Here is a 6,068-nt window from a genome sequence, read left to right on the forward strand (position 1 = left end):
GAGAAAAATCGATAGAGATTTCCCAAACTTTGCACAGGATGCAAGGAACTTAAGGTTTGGTCTAAGTACAGATGGCATGAATCCTTTTGGAGAGCAGAGTTGCAGCCATAGCACCTGGCCTGTGACTCTTTGTATATATAACCTTCCTCCTTGGTTGTGCATGAAGCGGAAGTTCATTATGATGCTAGTGCTCATACAAGGCCCGAAGCAACCCAGGAACGACATTGATGTGTACCTGAAGCCATTAGTCGAAGAACTTCTACAGCTATGGTCAGCAGGTGTACGTGTGTGGGACGAGCACAAGCAGGAGGAATTTGACCTAAGAGCGCTGCTTTTCGTAACCATCAATGACTGGCCTGCTCTTGGTAACATTTCGGGACAGTCAAACAAGGGATACAATGCATGCACACACTCGTTTACATGAGCTCGAAGGTGATTATTTGGAAAAATGTAAGAAGGTCGTGGTACCTGGGGCATCGTCGATTTCTTAGGACTACCCATCCCGTAAGAAAGAAAGGCAAGCATTACAACGGTGAGGCTGATCACCGGAGGAAGCCTCCCCATCGTGATGGTGTTGATATATTTGGTATGGTCAAGGATCTAGATGTAATATTTGGAAAGGGTCCTGGCGGACGGTCTGTTCCGAATGACGCAGTTTCTGAAGATGCCGTAGGGCGTGTGCACCAACGACATCTTCGAGAAACTGCGCCACGGGAGATTTCCCAACCCTTTCCCCAACACTGTTAGAGGAGATGTAGTCGTTCAGGGGCTTGCAGGGAAAAATTCCGAGGAGCAGCTTCCGAAGATGCCGTAGGGCGTGTGCACCAACGACATCTTCGAGAAGCTGCGCCACGGGAGATTTCCCAACCCTTCTCTTCATCCATGGGAATGAAACTCTAGTTGGCTTGTTGATCTGCTTGGCAAGGTGTATCGATGCTCCTTTTATAGGCACGACATCTCTTCTACTTTGTCTTGTTCCTTCGACAGGGCGTCGTGCGCTACATGATTTATCTCATCGAGCAGTGCGTCCACCCATGCGTTCTTATCCTGCCGACATCTTTAGTCCCGGTTGTACCCACCAGCCGGGACTAAAGGTTACCCACACGTCCTTATCCCACCGACAGCGTTTGTTAGATGACTAAAAAAATGATCTTTAGTCCCGGTTGTACCCACCAGCCGGGACTAAAGGTTACCGTCCTTATCCCACCGACAGTTTTGTTAGATGAAAAAAAAAAGATCTTTAGTCCCGGTTGTACCCACCAGCCGGGACTAAAGGTTACCGTCCTTATCCCACCGACAGTTTTGTTAGATGACAAAAAAAAAGATCTTTAGTCCCGGTTGTACCCACCAGCCGGGACTAAAGGTTACCGTCCTTATCCCACCGACAGTTTTGTTAGATGACCAAAAAAAATGATCTTTAGTCCCGGTTGTACTCACCAGCCGGGACTAATGTTTTCGGCGCCACTGCGTTCCCGCCTATTTTTCTTCCCGCGCTTTCCACTGCTTCCCGCCTCCGTCCTCCCGCCATTTTTTCACTATATATATGTAGGCTTGGCCTCCATTTATATATCACATCTAGACTCATATATATCTGCAAACCTCAAGAACTCTGTCCCATGGCTTCCATCGTATCTCTAACCCTCCGGGAGGCGGAGGCGCTTTGCGCGTCGAACTACCCCTGCCCGCCGGGCTACCGCGTCCCGACCGGCTGGTTGCTGAGCGTTGGAGGCGTACCGGTCCCTCCCTGTCCCTCTAGGTGTGGCGCGCGAGATGGCCATCACGAACCACTACTACTTCGAGCTCACGCCAGAGCAGCGGAGGAATCCCCAGTGGCATCCCGACTACAGCCCGGCTTGGGAAAGCTTCTTCATCAATCGGCGTGAGAGGGCGCTTGCGAGGCACGAGGAGGGCGGCCCGCCTCCTTCGAACTTCAACGAGGCCGGCCGTCGGCTGTGGTGGCGCGGCCGGACTCTCCAGGGCGTCATGGCCTACCGTGGCCCCCGCCTGCGCTACCCTCAGTCCCAGCCCACGCGTTCTCTCCCGACGAGGTTCGACTACCGCGACCCCGATGCCAGCGATGATGATGACGGCGAGTACGACGACTACAGTGGCGAGTACTATAGGGCTAGGCACGAGTATGACTGAATGACTCGAACAGTCGAATCTGGCAATGTATCTTAATTAATTTCAGTTGAGCTCTGTACTTTCATTCCATGTATCTGGCGGGAACTTTTCTCATCATCAGCGTCTGCCACAATGACTTTATTGAAAATACAATTAAAAAAGATAAACAACTAGTCTAGTCGATCTACTCGTCGTCGGAGGTTGTCTCGGTCCAAATGTCGTCCCACCGAGGGTCGTTGTCGGCCCAAGTTGTATTCGGGTTGTCGATCTCGAACACGGCGACGGCCCGACGGTGGCGCCTGTTGGACCTGCGATGTGCCCGGAGGTCAACGAAGAACGCGTCGGTGTTGTCGACGTCATTGGGGAACTGCGCCCTCCACTGGCGCATCAACTCCTCGTCGTGCTCGGCGATGGCGATCCGGCGCTGCACTCGGCGGTGGCGGCGACGGTCCTCGTCGTCGACGAGGCACGGCGCCGGCGCGAGGAACTCCGCCTCCTCTAGCGATTCGACGTCTGGGAAGTTCATGTCGCGCCGTGGCCGCCGAAATCGCCATGCGGCCACGTCGTAAGCGCGCGCCGCCAGCTCCGGGGTGTTGTACGTGCCGAGGGTGAGCCGGAAGCCACCGGCGCGCATCTCGGCGTAGAACCTACCGTTCGGACGCGCTCGGATGCCACGGAAGCCAGACGAGCCACGACGGCGCGGCGGCATCCCGGCGACGAATGAACGGAGGCGACGGCGACGTGTGGTTCCGCGTGCACGCGGCGCTTTATAGCACAGCGACGCGGCAAGTTTGGCGACAGGTGGCGCGGGGAAGCGGCGGGGCGTGGCACATACGTGGAAGCGAGATCTACACGTCGCACGGCGATGGCGGCGGCGCGAGCCACGTGGAAGCGGCGGCGACACGTGGCACGGGGAAGGGACACGTGTCGCGGTGGCGGTGGTGGCCAGTACATGGCGGTGGCGGTGGTGGGCAGTACACGACGGTGGCGACGGTGGCCAGTACACGGCGGTGGCGACGGTGGCCACTACACGGCGGTGGTGACGGTGGCCAGTACACGGCGGTGGTGACGGTGGCCAGTACACGGCGGTGGCGACGGTGGCCAGTACACGGCGGTGGCGACGGTGGCCTGTACATGGCGGTGACGGTGGTGGCCAGTACACGGCGGTGGCGACGGTGGCCACTACACGGCGGTGGCGACGGTGGCGACGGTGGCCAGTACACGGCGGTGGCGACGGTGGCCAGTACACGGCGGTGGCGACGGTGGCCTGTAAATGGCGGTGACGGTGGTGGGCAGTACACGGCGGTGGCCCGTACATGGCGGTGACGGTGGTGGCCAGGCGGTGGCGGTGGCGACGGTGGCCAGTACACGGCGGTGGCGACGGTGGCATGTACATGCATGGCGGTGGCGGCGGTGGACACGTGTGGCAGTGCGGTGGCTTTTTTTCATTTGAAATATGGCGGGAATGAATTTTTTTAAAAAAAGTGGCCTTTGGACCCGGTTTGTAATACAAACCGGGACTAAAGGTCTTTTTTGCGCGCGCAGCGAAAACCGCAGCAAAAATGGCCTTTAGTCCCGGTTTCTATTACAAACCGGGACCAAAGGGGGGCCTTTGGTCCCGGTTTGTAATACGAACCGGGACCAAAGGGTCGGCCAGTATAAAAGAAAGGACTTCGTCTCCGCGGAGATCAATCCCGCGGAGACGAAGCGCTGAGCGCCGCCAGGCTGCCCAACCGCCACGCAAAAACCACCGTCGCCGCCGTTGCCGTCGCCACCGCGCGCCCGCGCCCGCCGTCTCCGCCGTGCGTCGCCGCCCTCCGCCTCCTCCTCCACGCGCCCGCGCCCGCTGTCTCTGCCGCTCCCGCGCCCTCTTCCTCCGGCCACCGCCGCGCGCGCGCTGCTCCTCCGGCCACCGCCGCGCCCGCGCCTCCTCCTGCACCGCCGTCGCCGTCGCCGCTCGCGCGCGCCTCCTCCTCCACCGCCGTCGCCGTTCGCTGCTCGCCGGCCCGCTCCTCTCTCCGTTCGCTGCTCGCCGCCCCCCTTTTTTTGTTAGAAAAAAGTTAGAAAAAAGTTAGTAAAATTAGTTAGAAAAAAGTTAGAAAATTAGTTAGTTAGTGTTAGTGAAAATAGTTAGAAAAATTAGTTTCAATTTTTTGTTTTTTGTTTGTTTTTATGTTAGATTAATTAGTTTAGTTACAAAATAGATTCATTTGTAAATTAGTACATAGTTTGAAATAGTTAGTTACAAAAATAGTTAGTAAATTAGTACATAGTTTGAATTAGTTTAGTTACAAAAATAGTTAGTAAATTAGTTAGAATTGAAATAGTTAGTTTGATTTAAATTAGTACATAGTTTGAATTAGTTTAGTTACAAAAATAGTTAGTAAATTAGTTAGAAATAGTTAGTTTGATTTAAATTAGTGTAGTTATTAATTAGAAAAAAGTTACAAAATAGATTCATTTATGTCGGCGCCGCCCCCCGCGCGCGCCGACGACTTAGACCGTGGCGGTGTCGAGTCCGTAGCGGTGCCGCCGCGACATAGACTTAGGGTCGCGAAATAGAGAAAGAGCGAGCGAGGAGGAGCGCCGAGTCCGTGGCGGTGCCGGCACTGCCGGCGCCCTGCCGACGCCCCCAAAACAGGGTCATTCAATTCCCGCTACCGCTCCCGCTGTCGTTCCCGACTCCCGATCCGGATCGATCGATCCGGGGTCGTGGAACGCGGCGTTAGTACAAAAGTAGTGAAGTTTTTTATTTAGCACAAGATCATGTTTTTTATTTATATTAGTACATATATGATTTGTTTTCGTAGCTACGATGCCGCGACAAGCGACAGCCGGCGGGCCGTGGTCCGACTCTCACCGAGGAGATGGAGCAGATGGGGAGGTCCGGGACCGGGCTCCGCCGGGGTGGCACCGGGAGGTCTTAGCTTCCGGGTCGCGCACCTTGGTGCGGAATCCGGGTCCCGTTGTCGACCCGGATATTCTTTGGTGGAGGTCTTATGGGCCACGGTCGTTTCGCAGGGAGCCGGCCCCGCCGGAGGAGGTAGCTCAGCGCATTGAAGCGGAGGACCAGCATGTTCGCCGTTACATGTACGCGTTAGACAACATGTATAGGACCGGATGGAGCGTTATGCGGGGATCTCATGTTAGCTATGCTCCCGTTGTTGTTCCGTGGCTTTGGGGGTACACCCAGCGGCGGCTCAGGACCCTGGTCGGCGCCCTCTAGGACCCGGTCTGCGCCGTTGAGTGGTTGTAGTAGTGATTGATATGTATTAGGGTTAAATAAACATGAACCCGATCTATGTATGCATGTAACTGCAGTATCTGCTTTCAGCACTATTTATCGATCCTTAGTTAAGAACTACATATGTAACTCCATTTTCAGTTTTCTGCATTATCCTTGATTTGATCATATGATGGTTCCTATGTATAGCTTGCAGGTCGTTGTAGAAAACATGGACAGAGATGAAATTCAAGAAAATTTCATGGAGAACCTCATAGCAAACAGTACTCTGGATGATCGTGACGACGACGTCACCGCAACTTATTTGAATGACTCCGGTGAGGGAGCGGAGAATATTGAGGAAGAAGATCCTAATGGCGCCGGTGAGGAACAAGATCATCATAATGGCTCCCGAACTGTAGTTATCACCGAGGTATATAAATTAATTAAGCCGCTGTTGATCGACTAGATGCATTAACTAATTAAATTGTACTGACTATGAATTATTTCTTTTTTAGCCCTCCGGATCGAGCACTTCTTCTGTAAAGTCGAGGAAGCGAGGCCCGGCCAAAAAGTTGGACGCCGGTGTTAGGCACGACATCACCCATATCCGTAATGATGGTAAACCGATTGCTCCAGAGAAAGGTGCAAAGGCATTTATAGCTCAATGCGGAGTGCTTGTTAGGGACCACGTCCCTATCACCGTTCGAGAATGGAACAA

The sequence above is a fragment of the Lolium rigidum genome, chromosome 2 (assembly GCF_022539505.1).
Source record: "Lolium rigidum isolate FL_2022 chromosome 2, APGP_CSIRO_Lrig_0.1, whole genome shotgun sequence".
Taxonomy (NCBI): domain Eukaryota; kingdom Viridiplantae; phylum Streptophyta; class Magnoliopsida; order Poales; family Poaceae; genus Lolium; species Lolium rigidum.